The sequence below is a fragment of the Silene latifolia genome, chromosome 9 (genome assembly GCF_048544455.1).
Source record: "Silene latifolia isolate original U9 population chromosome 9, ASM4854445v1, whole genome shotgun sequence".
In the NCBI taxonomy this organism is placed as follows: Eukaryota; Viridiplantae; Streptophyta; class Magnoliopsida; order Caryophyllales; family Caryophyllaceae; genus Silene; species Silene latifolia.
In genome coordinates this window covers 9,492,526-9,513,175 of record NC_133534.1, presented here as the reverse complement: position 1 = coordinate 9,513,175, position 20,650 = coordinate 9,492,526, and the positions used below count along the sequence as shown (strand labels likewise).

At 36.1% G+C, this 20,650-nt stretch overlaps 1 long non-coding RNA gene and 2 pseudogenes across 1 annotated transcript; all 3 read left to right on the top strand.

Annotated features, from left to right (window-relative positions):
* The first annotated feature begins 1,279 nt into the window (after nucleotides 1-1,279).
* On the top strand, nucleotides 1,280-3,793 carry LOC141602411 (uncharacterized). The gene is made up of 3 exons (XR_012524432.1): nucleotides 1,280-1,565; nucleotides 3,112-3,219; nucleotides 3,308-3,793. It is a non-coding gene; the product is annotated as an uncharacterized LOC141602411 (long non-coding RNA).
* Nucleotides 3,794-6,362: 2,569 nt separating this feature from the next.
* On the top strand, nucleotides 6,363-10,999 carry LOC141599038 (protein decapping 5-like; annotated as a pseudogene).
* Nucleotides 11,000-11,660: 661 nt separating this feature from the next.
* On the top strand, nucleotides 11,661-15,595 carry LOC141600564 (protein CHUP1, chloroplastic-like; annotated as a pseudogene).
* The last annotated feature ends 5,055 nt before the right edge of the window (nucleotides 15,596-20,650 follow it).

Sequence of the window (20,650 nt, the reverse complement as noted above, 5' to 3'; positions counted from 1 at the left end):
CAATCCAAAGTATTTGTAAAGTTTATATTGAATAATTGCGTTAGTTCACACTCTTTTATAGAAACCACATACAACAATAATAAGCGGCTTACTGACTGATTAGATGTTCATGTTCGGCTCATAATATAAGAGGCTATAGATTTAATTGCAGTCAAATAAAGCTATTTACGCCTTTGAAAGCCCAGCTCAAACTGAAGGCAGTATAATTAACTTATGGTTGGCGCCATAGAGAATACTTATTGGTGTGCAACTATCCTAATCGACCTAATCGTCTCAATCGATTTTGGTGGAACGATTGATTCAATTGAAAGGCTAGGAATCTTCTCCTCCAAAATCTTACTCTACAACCCGGGACGAAAAACGGGTATGAGATCTCAAGATGTAGAACTAGTGTCAAAATATCTCGATATTTAACTTACTTTTACCAAAATAAAAATAAAATATATATATATATATATACCAAGCATTCATATGACACAAATTGTTATTTTAAGTAAAGGTATATTTGTTTTAAACTGCAAAAAACTTGTACTCCGTATTATCTTTTTAAATAAGGTATAATTTGTTTTTTTTTTTTAAATTAAGACGAATATACCCGTCTTAAGAAAGACAACAGTTAAATCGAGGACACATTTTTCAATAAAAGACCCAAGTTACCAAGTACCAACATACTTTGCCAATAAAAAAAAGTCAATAAAAACCCCTGTCAATTAAGCTTGACAAACGGGCTAACCAGTTCGGATTGGGGTTGGGTTAGTTTAGACCAGGTTATTTTTTTTATTTGCAAGAATCTTGGTCAGATCAGGTCGGTCATATTCGAATTTATTATTGGCATACTCTTTTCCATCCAAACCAAAGGTTACATTTGACTTTATTACGGTTGCCGAGTCGCGTTTTGCAACGTGAATATCTTTAGTTACACATTATTAAAAATTATAAAAACTTGATATTCTTATAGCATTCAAGACGATGAATCAAATAAGATCTCGCATGACTTTGTTTTCTCTCATACATCAATATCTATCTATATTAATAAAGGAAACTTTTTTCAAGCGATTATAGAGAGTCCAACTTTAATAAACCCTTTAATATTAAAAAAAATAATTAGTTAAGAGTTTTTGTCTCTCTCTTCTACAATATTCCACGGAAACTATGAGTCTATCTGTAACATAACAATAAGATAAGAAATAGAGTTCAACTATTCTTCAAATAACTTTGTATAAGTGCATAGTATATAAAATACGTCGAACTATATATATAGATTGCACACACAAATATTTTTTCCCATTCTGATTATTGTTGAGTGCATGCATAGATTATTCTTTTTTGTTTTCTTATAGATTATTGTGTTTTACGAAGTTGTATTTTAGAGTTACCATTTGTACTAATATTGTTTGCGTTGAAATTTCAGGTACGTAAAAATAAAATAAGAAGATCGTTGAGCTCATGCATGGATGGAAATGATCAAATAATCTATGCTGAGGTATGGTCAATTTTGATATTGATCATGTTAGGATGTACATAAAATTAACCCAGCTGAAGCATCTTTCCGGTCGCAAAGCTTGGTATACTTCCTTGCCAACAACTAACATAAAACCATCGTTTTTGGTAAAATTGACTTGCTCTAATTACATACTTGGACAACTGGATTGCCATGATAGACTAATTTGCCATTAGTAATTATCTTTTGTACGAGTATATATTTCGTTGGATTCATTTAGTAAGACGGAAAAGTTGCACGGTCTTTCCTGCAAGATAAAATCTATAAATGTTCGAATTTACGTAAGTTGCTTATAAATTATAATTACTGTCTACAAGTTCTCTTTTGAACATTCGCCGCTCCCGTCTTAAAAATTTGAAGTTAGGTTAGATTAGAATATAGTACTAAAAAATTACATAATTTGGTATCTTACAAATACAAGCTCCGATGTTAAGAAGATTTTTTTATTTTATAATATAAAAGTGTTTGAATGGAAAACGGCTACAAGGAGCTGGGTTGTGCTACGTTAATTACATATACATACATGGATAATCGACTTTTTTATATGTTTCGATCGAAGCCGACAACTTCCTTCGGTTAAAGCTACAATGAGCTAGGGTGTTGTTTGAAGATGTCAAATTTTTGAGTATCCGGTTGTCGGTTAAAAATTATTGGAAAAAAAAGTTAAAATATCTCAACTATCGATCTCAAAGGTTACAAGTAGGAAGCACATAAAAGTCTTCTCATGTTAAGTAAGGTGCATGAAACTCTTGAATGGGAAGAAGTAAATCATGACCCATACTATAATTATAGATTTTTTTTTCCGGGAGATTACTGTAATTATTACCGTATAAATTAGTGTGTAAATAATGGTGACAAATCAATCCAATAAACCTCCATCCCGAAGTGAGTGTGTAGGTTGAACATATAAATGCTGAATCCTGAAGTGGCCGGGACTTACTATATACTTAATCTTGATGATCACGAAGTAAATAATTTTTTACTTTTATTTTCATGTAGATTTTTAAAACAATCTCAAATTAATATAGAAGACTTTATATGAAGGATAGATTTGCAATAAGTTGATTAGAATATTAATCTCATACATGGATAAAACGGTAGAACACCACATAAACAAAATAGCATATAGTTGCCACATTGTATATGACAGAACATTACAAATAGGCCCGTGCATCGCACGGGCATTAAATCTAGTATATATATAAAATAGGCTTTTTTCAGGCAATTTTAGAGTCTCCAACTATTCTAAAACACCTAAATAATTTTAAATTAAATTAATAAATTAATATTATTAAAACTAAATCTTAAAACTATTTTAAAAGTTAAAAATAAATCTTAAAAGATAGAGAATTTGATAAGATGTCATATTTTAGTGAGATAGAATTCTACCTTAACTTAAATTGGCTATATGCATAAGACTAAGGTTATATAAACCCATCATTATGGCAATATTTCGCTTAATAATCAATCCTTCATCTTTATCAATTAATTCATCCATACCAATAATCAATCATTCAGTCATTCTACAGCGTAGACTAGAATTCTAGATACAATCAACAATATCGCGGTTTCTTGACGTTGTCGAATTTTATTCGAATGTTAATAAGAAGAAGAAGGAAGATGTTGGAGGTGGCACCGAAGCTTTCTCGGATTTAGGAGCACATTGCGAACAACCTGATTGTCGTCAGCTTGATTTCGATTGCGACCGTTGTCATAAGGTAAAGCTTATTCAACTTCAATTATTTATATCGTCCTGATCAATTCTTTACGTTTGTTTTAGTTATTGATCAATTCTTTCGATTGCAGACGTTCTGTTTGGATCATAGAACATACAAATCACATGAATGCACAAGACCAAACGAGAGGGACAGGAAGGTATTCGTCTGCAATATTTGCTCAACATCGATAGAAACCACAGGCTGTTTCGGAGCAAACGAGAAGGCGATAATTGACAAGCACTTAAACTCGAAAGACTGTGATCCTTTGAAGAAGAACAAGCCATGGTGTTCTGCACACCGTTGTAAGTCGACACTCACATTTTCCAACAATGTGGTTTGCAGATTTTGCAACGTCAAATTCTGCTTGAACCACAGGTTTCCGGCTGATCATGCTTGTAAGAGAGGGACTTCATCGTCTAATTCCAAGAATTTGGTTGAAAGGATGGTCAAGGGTTCGCGAGCAGTAAAAGCTTATTGAGTACAATGTGCTCCCTCCATGTTTGTGAATTGTGATCTTTGAAAAACATACATATAATATTCTATGTTTATTGTGTTAATATCAATTGGAAAAATATAATTTTTCAATGTTGATTTTAAATTAATCCAATGCAGTGCAAACTCGATTTTTTCTTAAGCTTTTAAGTTCTGTTTCGTTTGATAATTCTATCAAAATTTTGTGATAAATCTTACCCACATCATTCTTGATCAAAGTCAAAACCCACACTTTACTGTATGAGGTTTAAAATAAATTATGAAAAACGGATCATCTTTTAATGCATATATTTTGACCTGTTCGCGAGCAGAAATTGAATAAATAGTTAAGTTGCACCTGTTCACAAGAGACTCATAGAATGACAGCCTCGGAGATCGCCGCACTCATTGTACAAGATAATAGTACTGAGACCAGAGGGAGGGACATAGTTGTACATCATCGATCGAGTGGTTTACGAGCAATTAGCGAGTTGCATCCTTCGTATATGGCTCTGCAGTATCCACTATTATTTCCCTACGGCGAAGATAGTTACCATACTGGCATACCATATCACGTACCAGATGGGACACAAAAGAAGGGCAAGAGGGAGTACGTCGGTATGGGACAAATTTTTGGACAACGAATAGACGGAGATGGAGCTGAAACCACAGCCTTGGAGGATGAATTTCCACTCGGATCGAAGATAGGGTTTGATGGAGCCATGAGGAGAAGGAATTTGGGGTTGATGAAGTGTAATTAATTAGGTGAAGTTCTATTCAGTGTTAAATTCTACCATGTTGCAAATTCAAAACGTACGAATTACAGCATATCAAATTCTCTACATGATAGAAGTAATAAATTAGGATTAACAATTTATAATTTTGCTTAATTTAATACTTACATAGTGTCTCATTAAAAATGTGTATTCAAAAGTGACGAGCATTTATCTCTTAGATTTGGGCTTTAACAACTTACAAACAAATGAGAACAAGCTTTTTTGTATTCAGATGTAATGAACTTGATGTACAGAGCAAACTTAGCACATCAGTTGAAAGATGATGATGTATGCATAAGGTATCAAAGTGTATGGTAGAAATTAGAGAGGGCAACACACGGAGCGTATGCATTTGTTACAAGATCTGGGTCGTAGTAGTTTCCAAGTGAGGCAAAAACTTTATGACCCAAGCCGTCGGAAAGTAGGAAAGTAGTAAAACAAGAACAGAGATTATACAAAGTGGTGAAATAGAAACGATAATATTAAGTATTCAAAGTTGGTTATTATACATAAATTGGGTCTTAAACCTCTCATCAAACATTTATTATTGTGTGAGGCGGTCTCATATTATAAGACGGTTTAATAATGTAAAAAATAATTTTTTTTGTACAGAATATTATGAAACGGTCTTAGTCTATAATTTTTGTTCATCTAATACAAGAATAGAGTAAGAGGACAAGGACGCACAAATATGGTGATACGGAAACCCAGTGTTGGAAAAACGCTAGGAGAGTTGGTATCCCGCCAGTTAACTCAACACAAAAGAAGCAATAGTTATAATTGATTTCTTCCATCCTTCTTAGGTAGGGACAACAACCGAGATTAACTAGGACAAAGGGAACAAACTTTTTATATTTTTAGGCAGATTTGATATGAATACTTCCATTTCTCAAAAACTAATGGAAATATACAGGGTATTGCAACAAAAAAGGTGAAGGGCATGGTAGTCGATGCGACCGCCTTTTCCCATTGGAGCATCTTCCACATTCATGTTTTCCGTTCGTTAAAGCTCGATGGATTACTTAGCTTCATGTTTTAAGATCCATCGTTTGTCCACTATAACGTTTTGTGGATCAGAAAACAATTATATAAGGAGTATTGTGTTGCATGTTAATTATTAGATGTAAACTCGTGTAAGATTGAAGTGTGTTTTTATAAGCTATATATGATATTTCCATGATATATTGGTTACACTTAGAGTGATTTGTCACAATTAACAAAATAACTTGCTCTGATATATATAGTAGATGGAGCCTATATATAAGGTGTTTATATAATAAAATAATGTTATAGTATTTAGGTTGGTTTCAATTATACATTATTTATATTTATTTTGAGTTTTTTACCCACTAAAACTCATACGAAGTATTTGCATTTTTCTTTTTAAACCTAGAGGGTAAAATCATTAATATTAACCAACAAGACAATCAGCTATCTCGGGCAACAACTACTATCGGTAAAATATTATATGGATGTTAATTAATATTTAGAATTGTGAACACCCGCTTAAAATGGTAAAAAAAGTTCCACAACAATTAAAGGAGAATCAAATTTAAAACCCGTGCAACGCACGGGCACAAAATCTAGTTGCTAATAATACCAAAGATTCTCAACAATTATGAATAGGGCAAAAAAGTCAAATATAACCTTTGTTTTGGATGAGAGAAAATATTATTTATGAATAATAGTTAATTTGTAATGATAAACATTCGGATCGGTCATATTAATATAGGTCAATTCAAATTACGAGTCCTCATTTCGAGTGTTGGCTCGAGTACGGGTCCAGGCGTCCAGTGAGTGAGTCCTTGATGGAGTTACCGTTGACCAAAAGATTTCCAAAACCAACATTTTTTTTTTCAAGTAAAAGCAAAAAAGAAAACCATACTAATCCAATCAGGTACCGTACCTGATTACCTCACTCGTTCTCAAAAGAAGTCAACAAAACCCCAACTTTCACCTACCTTCCCAATTCTCCGTCGATTTCCATAATTCCATGGCGGCTGAACCCCCGAAAACGACGTCGTCTACGGATTCATACATCGGAAGCTTGATTAGTTTGACTTCTAAGAGTGAGATTCGTTACGAAGGAATTCTCTACAGTATCGACACCAATGTATCCAGTATTGGCCTTCGCAACGGTACTATTTCGCTTTTCAATTTCCCTAATTTCGCTTCAATTTCCGCAATTTGAGCTTGATTTTACTGTTTGCGTTAATTTTGTGATTACGGAGATGTTTATTGATGGATGTGCGGTTTTGTTATTGTTTTTTGTGTGATTTGATCTTTAGTTGTTTTTGAAGTTTACCTTTTGATGAAAATCTTATCAAAATGTGGATTACTTTGAGAAGAGATGAATCTCGTATGCTGAATGATTGAAATTGAAATTGTGAGTAGCCTTGTGTAAGACGGTTTTATGTATGTGATGTATGTGAAGTTAGTACTATGACTGAGATTAAGTGAGGTGCCGGGTGCGTGACATGGAAGAGGAATGTTCCACGCTTACAACGGAGACATGATAATTTTGTATGTAGAAAGATTGATATTGGATTGGTCTTGTGTAGGAGTGTTGTATGTACTCCGACATACGTGTGGTTACTTTGAGTAGCATTAAATGAGGTGCATAATATGGAATGGGGCCGTTGTATGTATGGTGTGTGCGTACAATGGTATCATTTGAGCTTTCATACTGAGTTTGAGTTGTGTTTCGTGAAGTGTCATTTGGGGATGGTATAATCTGTATCGTTGTAAAAATGACACCAACTGCCGATAATTGATTTGATGGAAACACACTGAGTAGTAAGCTTAATTCATTGTTTTTGTTGGTACTTGTGGTGAATGTATGAGCGGGGATTTGCAAGGATAAACATAGCTCACACTCTAGTAGAGTAGTAGTGCTAGTGAGTAGTAACTATATCGAAGGAGCCCAGGCATCAGGCATCAGCGCTATTGGATTGATTACTTGTTAAGCATCATCATAATTATACTAGGTGTGAAATACATGACAAAATTGAGTGAGCTGGGAATTGATGCTTTTATGAGAGCAAATTTCTGCTACGTCTTAGGGTTCCTTTAAGTTTGAGAAGTAAAGTTCCACGGTACCCAATTTCTGTATTAAGCTCTGTCAGGAAGAAAATAGTTCAGAAAATCAACAGAGGTTAACTAGTGTACACTTTTCATGTGTAGGTGCTGTTACCCTAGTAATTGCTGTTTTAGACTGTAATGGCTTAAATTGTTCGCTTTTAGTGTTTTGTGTAAATGCATAATGATAGATTGTGAAAGAGATGAAATCAGTAGTTGCCTAAGAATCAACTTATCGTCACTCTATACATATATTTTTTTTTGTAGTAAGATCGTTTGGAACTGAAGGAAGAAAGAAGGATGGTCCACAGGTTGCTGCAAGTGATAAAGTTTATGAATATATACTTTTTCGTGGAACTGACATTAAGGTATATAGTGTTTATTAATGCCATTGTTATGACAATTATACTGACGTGTATTCGTTTGGATTCACTACAGTTTCCTTAATTAAATTTCCACTTTTTGGGTAAATTTTGACTATAAAAGACAAGCCTACCTTCCCAAATGTCCAAATGTCCATTGGCTATTACTTAACTCTATTCACAAAGCATATCTACACTTCCCACTTACCTCTTTTTAAAACTTGGATACTGAATCGTAGTAGTTGTTCGGTATGCATGCCTTAGCCTTAGGTTGTGTGAAAGTGTTGTGATGTTACCCTTTATATAGGGATATGATTAAATCTATGTTCTCAAGCGTTTCTGCTAGGTAATTCAAGATTTTAGAGACAGTTTATTTGCTTGTTATTCTACTGATATCTGTAATGCTAATTCCTTTCCTCATTTCTCAGCAATTAAGTAATTATTAAACACACTGAGCCCAGAGGTAGAAAAGTACTCCATTAGTTGCACTTAGTTTGGTTGACCAGAAGAATGTAGAGTGACTTGGGTTATACATTGCTGTGTCTTGCTGGTTCATCTATTTTGCACTGGCATACTTGTGGGATTACTGTGTATGATTCGTAGAGTTGGTAACATACAAATAGTTCAACTTAAGCGTGCAATATATTGATTTTTGGTACTATGTTTCTTTATCATTGTAAACGTGCAGGATCTACAGGTGAAATCATCTCCTCCTGTTCAGCCTGCAGTATCATCGTCGTCAATTGACAATGACCCAGCTATCATTCAGGTTTGAGAACTCGTGGTGTTTTTTTTGTATTATATCCAAAGAAAGCTGGTCACTGATTCCAGGTTCATTCTGCAGTCGCATTATCCTCCTCCTGCTACCACGTCAACTAATATACCACCTGCATCCTCTACATTTGGTAATACTCATGTTTCACAGCTTGGGCATCCTGGTTCAAATTTTCCGAGTCCCCAGCCTATGTATCAACCTGGTGGAAATTTAGGATCGTGGGGTCCATCACCTCATCCAAGTGCAAATGGTGGTGCGTTTGCTATGCCCATGTATTGGCCTGGATATTACGGGCCTCCAAATGGGCTTTCACAGCTGGCACAGTCGAATCTGTTCCGACCACCTGTTGGACTCTCTATGCCACATACCTTGCAGTAGCCAATACAATATCCTGGATTTAATCCCCCCATGTCAACTGGGGCTGCAAATTTGGCTGGCCCAAAATTGCCAGAGATCCCTCCTAGCCTGGTTACCTCTACTATGAACTCCACCATTTTGTCATCAACATCTTTCCCGCAACCAAATTTGGCTCCTGTTCCATCCACTAGCTTGGCACCTGAAACATTGTCAAATGAACTGCTGTAGACTCTAGTACCACTATGTCAGCAATCTCTAATAAGGTCAATGCTGTTTCTATTTCGGGATTCCCAGGCCTAACTATATCTCAAACAACGTCGTCCATTATTAGCTTTCCTGCTCTAAGCCGGATGGATACCGCAACTCTTTCATTGGTTACTCCGGATCAGCTTGTGCAAACCAGACAAATACCTTTGTCCTCCTCATCTTCACAAGGCAATCACAAAGATATGGAAGTTGTTCAACTGCCATCATCACCATCTTTGGAGCCTAAAGCTGAAGTAGCAAAAGAAGCACAACCACCAATTTTACCACTGCCACCAGCTTCAAGGGCTATCCATAAGGTTCTGACCTGTCTTATACTCTTAAATCTATGTCCTTTACTGTTAACAGCAAGCTTGATTTGATTTTGATTTTATTACTTTAGCCTTTGGTACTCTCATGTGGAAGATTATATTCGGATTTCTGGCACACATACGAGTCTGAAACTTCTTTTCCACAGCTTTGTCGTCATTGTGGCATTTTTTTGGCTTTCCAGCTCTCACGTACGCCACTGATACTAGACAAGGGTTTCAGTGTGTAGCATATTTTATGTAAAAATATGGAGAAAAAAATGAAAAGAAAAATGATTATGTGAAGTAGTAGTGCTTTCAGAAGCTGGAGGCTCATCACTGATATTCTGCTTAGGGTTCTACGACACTGAGGCTTGTAAACCTTAATATTTTCCATCTTTAAAACAGTGGTCTATGTCCTATTTTCTATTGTCTTACATGTCGCACTGTTCTTACCGTGTTGTTTGAATGTTTATTTTCTTTGAGGACTCTTTCTGTCATTTTTTCACAACATTCCCAAACCACTAACGTTAAGTTTCGTTTTTGGGAATAAACTTTGTAAGATACATTGATCTGTTCATGTTTACACTTAGACGAAGTAAGCTTGGCAACATTTTCATCTTCTGATAGAGCAATTTTTATTTATTTGCAGCCTAATCCTAATGAAGGTCCTTCTCAACCGCGCCAGAGTTCTAACCAGGGCCGTCCTTAAGCATGTTGAACCTGTTCAACTGAACAGGGCCCCCAAAAATTTGGGGCCCCAAAATTCTGTTTGTGTAGCCCAATGAGAAACGGTAGAGGCCATAAATAATGTATTTGCATAGAACCGTGAAGTGTAATAGGTGGGCCAACTACCAACATATTTAAGCTTCTTTTCTAATAATTTGGCCCAATATAAAATCTTCCCTGATTTGTTAATTCTTGACTTTTACATCCTATTTGAATCTACCTTAGTTTTTCCAATTTCCTCTAATCTTCTAATTTAAATTTCAATTTTCTCAAATTTTTGACACCTAGGTAGGAAACTAGAGGGATGTTGCGGTAGTGATTTTTGAATCTACCTTAGTTTTTCTAATTTTCTCAATTTGTTTTTTATTTTTTGATTCTTGCAGGTAGATTTTAATACTTTATGGATAATATTTTTGTTTTTGATAAAGTATTTGTCGATTATGTGGTTTAACAATTTACCCTTCGAGCAATATTAGTATTTTGGTAATGATTAAGTTCCTGGATTAAGAAAAAATATTTTTGTGTATTCGTAAAAAATATATATCCTTTCAGAAAAATAATTATATGTATAACTAGTCGTATTAGTTAGGGCCCCCTTTTCGAGATCTTGTACAGGGCCACCGTAATCTCCCAGACGGCCCTGGTTCTAACTATAGGGGACGCGGAAGGGGAAGAGGAAGAGGGAGAGGAAATGTGGTAAATATCTCTATTTGTTGATTTCTGAGCTTGGCAAACCTTTCACTAATTTCGTATTTATATTTTGTGTGGTCTTTAGTATCGATATCTCTCTTCCATAAAAGAGAACGTACAAGAGTAGGATTCAACAATCTGAACTTGGCATTTGAATGGACGTAACTGCATACCACTTTCTTATACACACGTGGCTGAATTGTAAATTCATGTTCATGAGAATTTTTACAAAGATGAACCTTTGACTACCAAAAAGCCAAGAACTGGAATTTTTAATGATTGCTGACGTTCATTGTATTCTGACAATGTTTGAATAACATTACTTTTTGCAGTCCTAATAGAGCCAGAAACTAATTATTCTATCATAATGGAATAAAGTGAAATGGATCATTGAATATCCTGCACTTCTTGTATTGCGAAGTACTTGAGTAGTAGTCAAATGAAACAGTGTCACTGTTTTTGACACAAGGATAAGCCTGCATGCATCTTAACCCCTTACCCCACCTTCGGCAGGAGCTTTTGAAGTACTGGGTTGATGGGGTTGGAAATATTATTATCTCACTGAAAGTCAAATGGAAGTTTAATTATCCCCTCTCTTGTGCAGAGCTCACATGTAGTAACAAGATTCGCCGAGGACTTTGATTTCGTGGCAATGAATGAAAAGTTCAATAAGGATGAAGTGTGGGGCCATCTAGGGAGTAACAAGTCTGTAACCAAGGAAGAAGGTTCAGTTGATCACGGCAATGGTTTTGAAGCGGAAGGTAAAAAGGAGCAGCCACAAATCGAAGCCAAGGTATACCTGGAACATTTGTTGATTGCCATGCTAAAGTTAACATTGAGCTTCAGTATGAAAAGAGGGAGTTGTCTGTGACTCTGTTCAACTGGCTGCTGCTGAGGGGAAAGCAAGTGCTCTTTCTGACATGACCGAGGTTATAATTTTATATTTCTCGTTGTTCCCAAACCATTCCTCCCCTTCCCTACTGAAGTAAAGGCTTATTTTGTTTTCCCAGCTTTAGGATATACGTACATTTTTTGGGAGTAAAGAGAGCTATGAGGTCGGTTTTGATGCCATCGGTTTTTAAACCTGGATCATGGATATTAGGGCAGAGTACGGATCGAGTATCCGATCCAAAGTGCTAGTTCGGATCGGATATCCATACTAAAAATCCTGAAGTTAGATATCCAATATCCAAACCAAATGTTTCGGTTATCCAATGTTCGGGTATCCAAAATAATCGGATCGGATGCGGATATCAATCGGATATCCGTACCTTTGAATTTACTTTAAAATTAAGTTTGAAACACGATTATATTCATAGTCTTCCATGATGATTTTCTTTAGTATTCTTAGTCCAATGTTCTCGATATAAAATTTAAGTACCACCTAGATATTTCTCTAATATTTTAAACATTAATTAAGTTGTTGGTATCAAATAAAATTTTATTTTCTCGAAATTATACTAGAAAACTATAGTTTCGGATAGGATCAGATATCCAAATGTTTTAATTCTAATATCCATATCCAAACCAAAACCAAAGATTTCAGATATATATCCAAACCAAACTTAACTTTTGGATCGGATATCCAAAAAATCGGATCGGATATCGGATCAGTTTGGATAATAGGATTTTTTGCTCAGCCCTAACGGATATCACTAGTCAATGACTTTACTAACTAAGCTTGTTGACATCTGCTTGCTTGTGATATATTGGACTAGAGCAAATTGTCTTTTAAATCATCCACACCTATTTTTCTGCCGGGTAGTTGATATTTTCCGTGTTTTCAGCTATAAAGTTCATGGTAAATAACCTCTTTTTTAAGTGCAGAGGAAACTGCTTCTTTACTTTTGACCCCCATCATTTACCACTTATGTAAATAGATGGCTGTAAACAGACTATGTTCATTGTTCAGTAGTATTATAATGCAGGCCAGGAAAAACGAGTAGATACCGTCACATTTTTAACATGTACAGTTTACTTTCTTGCAGACTGAAATGGTTGCCAAGGTCAGGGAAGAGGTGAACGAGCTAAAGTATGCAAATGAAGACTTGCAAAAGCAAGTTGAGGGACTTCAGATGAACAGGTTTAGTGAAGTTGAAGAGCTGGTCTACTTAAGATGGGTGAATGCTTGCTTAAGATTTGAACTTCGAAACTACCAGACACCTGCAGGGAAGATGTCAGCTCGTGAGTTGAAGAAAAACTTAAGCTCGAGATCACAAGAGAGGGCCAAACAGCTATTACTAGAATATGCGGGGTCTGAACCTGGACAAGGGGACACTGACCTCGAAAGCAACTTCTCTCAGCCATCCTCACCTGGAAGTGAAGATTTTGACAACGCTTCAATGGATATAGCTCGTTTAGTTGATACAGTAGCATTAGCAAGAAACCAAGCATAATGCAAAAGCTAAAGAAATGGGGCAAAAGCAAGGATGACTCATCAAGTGCCCTTTTGTCACCAGCTCGATCTTTTGCAGGTGGGTCTCCAAGGAGTAGAAGTAGCATAAGTCAAAGGCAAAGAGGACCACTGGAATCCTTAATGCTCAGAAATGCAAGCGACAGTGTTGCTATTACCTCATTTGGAAAGGCTGAACAGGATTTGAACGGATATTCTGAAAACCCCAATCTCCCTAATATTAAAACAGGGGTTGCTTCCAGTGACGCGCTAAATTCAGTAGCATCGTCATTTCAGTTAATGTCTAAATCAGTTGAAGGAGCACCCGATGAAAAGTATCCAGTGTATAAAGATAGGCATAAGATGGCATTAGAGAGGGAAAAACAGATTAAGGAAAAGGCAGAGCAGGCTAGAGTAGAAAAGTTTGGAGACAAGCCAATTACCACACCCTCCAAAGCTTTGCCTCCGAGGCTTTCTCAAATAAAGGAGAAGGTAGCTGTACCTGTCTCTGTCTCTATTGGTGCTAGCGATCGATCTCCCAGTGACGTTAAGATGGTTGATCCTACAGCCGTGACCAAAATGAAACTTGCCTAAATTGAGAAAAGATCTCCCAGAGTTCCACGCCCCCCACCAAGAGGGTCTGGAGGGACTGCCACTGGTGCAACTACTAAAGTACCTGGTGGAGCACCATCAGGAGGCCCACCACCGCCACCTCTACCTCCTGGGGGACCTCCCCGTCCTCCTGGGGCACCTCCCCCACCTCCCCCGCCTGGAGGATTATCAAGAGGAGCAGCAAATAATGACAAGGTTCACCGGGCTCCTGAAGTTGTTGAATTTTATCAGAGTTTGATGAAGCGTGAAGCAAAGAAAGATACGACCACCTTGATATCATCAACAGCTACTACAGCTGACGCGAGAAACAATATGATTGGCGAGATTGAGAACAGATCAACTTTCCTCTTAGCAGTATGTCCAAAAGTTTTTTCGTGTCCTTCTACATCTTTGATATGTGCTAGAAAGTGGCCTATTCATGTTTTCGTAACTGATGAGGCCATTATTTTGTTTTAATGGAACTAGGTGAAAGCTGATGTGGAAACTCAAGGTGATTTTGTTCAGTCACTTGCCGCTGAAGTTCGTGCAGCTACTTTCACCGACATTGAAGATCTTGTTGCATTTGTGAACTGGCTAGATGAAGAGCTTTCTTTTTTGGTAAGGATTTCTTGATTTGTCTGTTAATCTTGGTAAGGTTGGGTTGTATGCTTGTACGACTAAAACAAAGTTCAGTATTTATTTGAAGTAGCAAGTTCTATTATAGGAGACTCCTTAGGTACCAAGAAATGACTGTTTTTAGTAAAAGAGAGCCACCACTCACCAGGGTAGTTCAAATGCTGACGGGTTTAGAACCCATGTCAATATGTCATGAGGACCACAACTTAATGAACTTACCATCTAAAATCTGCAAGATATGACTAGTTCAATAGAGCAAGATTACCAACCTGCCTCCAAAGAACACGCCTTATTGGCGGTAAAAAGGATACCGTTTTCCTCAGACCTTTGCTTGAAATGCAGTCTATTTTTCTGATTTAAGAAAAAGAGTACTCAGTGGTAGTCGCTTTCGTCTCACATGTTTAATGCGTAATCATCTGTTTAAGTCACACATGAGTGACGAGCAATTTTCTGTCACATAACTTTGCAGATTAGAATGATGAGATGTACAGTATGTAATTGTTTGGAACTTAGAAGTGTAATTTTTTACTTTTCTCCTTGGTAAGGTTGATGAGAGGGCAGTTCTGAAACATTTCGACTGGCCTGAGGGGAAAGCAGATGCGTTGAGAGAGGCTTCATTTGAATACCAAGATCTGAAAAAATTAGAGAAACAGGTTACAACTTTCGAAGACGACCCCAGCATTCCCTGTGAAAAGGCTCTCAAAAAGATGTACTCCTTGCTCGAAAAGTAAGTACAATGATATATCTTACCTCTGTACGAGTGTACGGTATAAAGAATGAACGAAAAACTTATGAGGAGTGAGGACCATAGGTAGAGCATCTAAGTGATCTAACTCAGCACAAATCGGGTCATATTTGGGCTTGAGCACGACTGCACGAGTACTTGAGTTGTTTTCTGTTTTCACCCGTACCAAGACCGATACTCCTTATTGCATCTCGCACCTTATTCTAAATTCAAAGCTCATAATTTAGCTGCCACAGAAATACTCAATAAAGTCTCCGTCCAATACCAGGTCTGGTCTTTATAGAAATGAAATCTCAAACGCGCTAATCGCACTCATACTAACTAATACTCCGTACTTCATTCATTTCATTTCCGTACATTTATTTAAAATTTTTTCCACATATTCTGAGAAACTGTATAAAAATGAAATGACCAAAAAATATACTGATTGATTTCAAACCAGGTCATAAGTATCATTCCTCGTGACTTTATCCGTTAAAATAGCCGACATCTGCTGCCTTGTGGTTTAAGTCAAACTAGTTTTAAGCCCGTGCAAAATAATGCACGTGTTACGATAACAATAATAATATATTGTTATAAATTAAGCTAATGCGGATAGAATTGTACGGAATTTAATAGGCAAGAATTTGAATAAAATAAAAATATCTACCATTTGTAAATTTAGATAGTTTCGAAACTCGACATAAATATAAATGTAGTATTAGATAGTATATCGCCTAGACAAAAATATGTTCATGTAAGTACGATCCGGTCACTTATATCTGGTTTTTTAATATTTGCTTTGCATTTATTTTGCAGTCGATAGTTCATATTTTTAATATCTACTTATACTAAATCAAGAAGGAAAAAGAGGAAATGAAAAGAAGAGAAGAGAAATTACCGTGGATCCAGCCCACTAAAAATTATGAGGATCAATCATATTCTTCTAAAAAACTTGGCTTTTATAATTAGAGGATGTACGAAATGCATAACATTGATATTTAGGGAGAAAAAGGATTGTACATCGGATGTACTACCTCACACTTGATGAATTTTTGAGTTTTTATGTATTTTTTTTGAGTTCTATAGAGTATATAAATTACATTTTAGTTTTATGATTTCAAAAATTAAAATTTTCTGAGCTTATATGTATTTTTTTTGAGATTAATGTTTAAGTAAATAAACTCAAAAACTTTATGATAAAACTCAAAATCTTAAAACTAAAACTCAAAAACTTTATGTTAATGCTCAAAAAACTATACCATCTGATATACTATATCAGATGTATAATCCACTTACTGATATTTAGGTCCTCCTCAACAAATCAGATCAACATTATCACCTTATTAGGGCATCAACAATAGAGGTTTGTCAACAAAGGTTTGTGTACTTTTTAGAGGTTTGTTGACAAACCTCTCTATTGTTAAGAATGGGGATTGATGTTCATAGATGAGAATGGTTACAATTTTGTATACAAGTTTGTGTTTTTGGTTGTGAGTGATAGTGGACCCCATGTAGTATATTTTTATGAGGTTTGTCTATTGTTGTATTGAGGTTTGTTGTTACAGAGGTTTGTGTGTTGAGCGATGTGGCATTAGACAAACCTCATTTGGGGTTTGTCTATTGCTAATGCCCTTATAATTCACAATTACCAGAACAAAAAAAAGTACCAAAATTACATGTGGTCATCAAAATATATGGCACCATCATAGTTTCAATCCTACTCATTTTAGACAAAAATAACAAATTCTACCGAAAAAGTCTTAGACTAGCGGTTAAGACACTGACGCCTCTAATTTAAATCAATGCTAGAACGACTCGAAATAGGAACCGAAAAACTCCCTTGATTAACAACACTACTAATCCTTGGAGATCTTGGAATTTCAGTACGATTACCATTATTATCATAATAAATTACACCCGAATATTCGAGTGGTTGACATTTTTCACCCATTAATATGTTCTTTTGCCATAATCCACCTTCACCAAATGTGTCTTTAGCTTCTTCAATCATTTCTTCATCTTCCTTATTTTTCTTGTTACTCTTTATGCTAATGATGCTTAAAGTTGTCAATAACCGTTTAGGCGTCGACAAGGCCGATTTTGGCATCTTGGTATTATTCATGGGTGAGTCTTTTGGGTTTTTCACGTCGAATAAATTGTTATGGTCGTTGGTTGGGGTTTTTGGTGAATTAGTCGCACTTTGTGCACAAAGTGCGACTAGGGCGAAAATTGAGATAAAGAGGCTAAGGGCGCGGATTGGAAGTGGTATGTGGCATAGGTAGGAAATGCCCGGAGTCCCGGACCATGGTAAATGTTTATAAAGGCGTGTTTTGTTGACAGTTACCCACCTATGGTAGATGGGTTTATACGTATTTTGTGATTCAATGAAATATGAAAGACTTTTTAATTATAGTGACCGACTATTGAAGAATTGTGTTGAGACGGATTTGTGATTTATATGAATTGATATTGTAGATGAAACTTGAAAGGAGGATTCAACTAAGAAATGAATGATGGTGATGTATTTTGTAGGCAAATTTTGTAAGTTTTGATGTGTGATGAAATGATTATGAAATATTGAAATGAGTTTGATCATCGCCATAAATCCACGCAAGGAATGTATTGTCCCACTGAATTTACATGTATTCTGCCTAAAATATCCTTTTTTCTATGCAATTTGTTCAGGTGGTGGGCCACATATTGAGGGACAACTCATGGAATTGCATGGATAAATCCCGTGTTTCAGTTCTTTTAACCCGCGAATATATAGCTATATATTACTAATAAGGCGAGTGCTAAAAGGCCGACATAGTTTGGTATGTATTCGTTATTATTAGGATATTAGGCCCATTGGGTTTAATATCCTAATAGTTATGCTTTCAGCGGTGCATGAAACTCGGTCAACATAACGGTAATATACTCTCAAAATGTTTGATTGTATACCATACTAAAATTTGTGACGTACGACTACTAAATTATTGAATATTCTACATAGATGTTTTACAATAATCACTTATTTGAACGGTTTTAAACGAAACCTACTGATAATCTACATTTTTTTCATACACAAATTCTTGTTTACATCCGTTGTAAATAAGAATAATTGTGAATTATATAAGTCAAGATTGACTAATGTTGACTAGTTAGTTAATTGATTAGAGAAGTTAGTTACTATATATATTATCTCAATGTAACAGAATTACTCACTTCTTATGAATACAAATTCTCTCTCTTACTTTACATTCTTCTCTCTATAACAAACTCACTAACAACTTCAAGCTTTCTTGTTCACTACATCAATGGAGGTCTATACCATTTCACATGGTATCAGTCGCTCAAGTTCATGATCCTGTGATCTTCTGCTTCCGCTTTCTTCGTTCTGGTATCGATCTCCGTTTATTTCAGGTGTGATTCCTTCACATTTTTCTATCATTTCCAAGTTCTTGATTGATTTACGTTCATTCATCTCTTTACTTTCGATTATCTTTTCTATCTTTCTGGTTATACTGCAATTATAATCATGCCTGAAGATACGAATTCTGTTACTTCTAATATTCCTGCGGCATATGAAGTTTTTGATGATCCGCTGTATATCTCTACTTCTGATCAACCTGGTTTGCGTTTATCTGAGCTTAAATTTTCTGGTGACAATTTTTTGCAATGGAAAAGAGAAGTTTTTCAAGCTTTAATTGCTAAAAATAAAGAAGGTTTTGTTGATGGCTCTTTTACAATCAATGATAAAAAAGGATAAACGATTTCATCATTGACATCGTTGTGATTTACTGGTTAGGCGTTGGATAACTAATTCTATGGAGCCACAAATTGCTGAGACTGTGAAATATGCTAGTAGTGCCAAAGAGTTATGGAGTGAAATCTTGGAACGTTATGGCCAAACTAGTGGGTTGGAGATTTATCAATTAAAGAAAGACTTAGGTCAGATTTCTCAAGATAATTCTAGTCTTATTGAGTATTATAGCAAATTAAAGCAAGCTTGGGAAGATTTAGATGCCATAGATCCCATTCCCTATTGTTCTTGTGGTGCTATGGAGGCATGTTCTTGTTCAATGCTTAAGAGAATAGTTGATAGGGAAACAAATTCTAAGCTCATTCATTTTTTAATGGGACTGAATAGTGCTTTTGAGACAGTTAGGACGACTGTTTTGTCTATGGAGCCATTGCCTCCATTGAATAGGGCACTCGGGCTTCTGCAGAAAATTGAAAAGCAGAGAAACATCTCAGAAGTTGCAGGTGCTCACATAGATGGAACTGCTTATGCCTCTGCTAGGTCTTCTGAGGTTGTGCAAGGAGACTGGAAGAGACAGAAATTGGATGTTCCTGTTGATAAGTCTACTGATAAGCCTACAAAGTTTTGTACCCATTGCCAAAGAGGTGGTCATACTTTAGCAGAATGCTTTCATTATCATCCTTGTGATTACTGTGGTAAAAAAGGACATCCTATTTCTAGTTGTTTCCTCAAAATCAAACATGCTAATGCTGGTTCTGCTAGGGGTAGAGGCAGGTCTCATGCTTCTAGTGGAAGGTCTACTGGTGGTAGATCTAATGTCTATCAGAGGAGGGCCAATCATGCTGACTCTTTAACTTTTGCTGACAATCCTCTTGAGATGTCTCCTGCAGATACTGTCACTGCAGCACCTGCTCAGAATCATATGCAAGGGGTAGATCAGACTGTGGTGGATGGTATTATGCAGAATGTTATGAAGCAGGTTTACAAAGCCTTGTCCAATAATTCTAACAATTCTATTCCAGCTGGTACATCATCAGTCAATTTTGCAGGTATAAACCTGTATTCTCAGGCTTGTACTGTTGCTTATTCGTATGGTCAAGTCTCTTGGATTGTTGATACAGGGGCGTCAGATCATATGACCTCTGATGAAAGTTTATTATATGATATCAAGTTGTTACATAAGCCCATTATGATTGGTTTGCCCGATGGAACTATTAAGTTGGTGCACAAGGTTGGGAGTATAGACCTTACATCACATATTAAGTTGAGAAATGTACTGATTGTACCTGATTTTAGACAAAATTTGTTATCAGTAAGCAGGCTGATCCAACATTCTCCTATGACTGTGTTATTCACTTCTAAGTTTTGCACTTTCCAGGACCTTTTCAGTAAGGTTACCTTGGGATTGGCAGAAAAAAGAAGAGGTCTATATTGGTTTGAGCCTCACATCAAGCATAAGGATCAGTGGAGTGATTCGCAGTCCAGTCAAAATCTTGTGTTGCAGCAGTCTTCTGTTCAAGATAGACATCAATTTTCTTCATCTAATGTTTG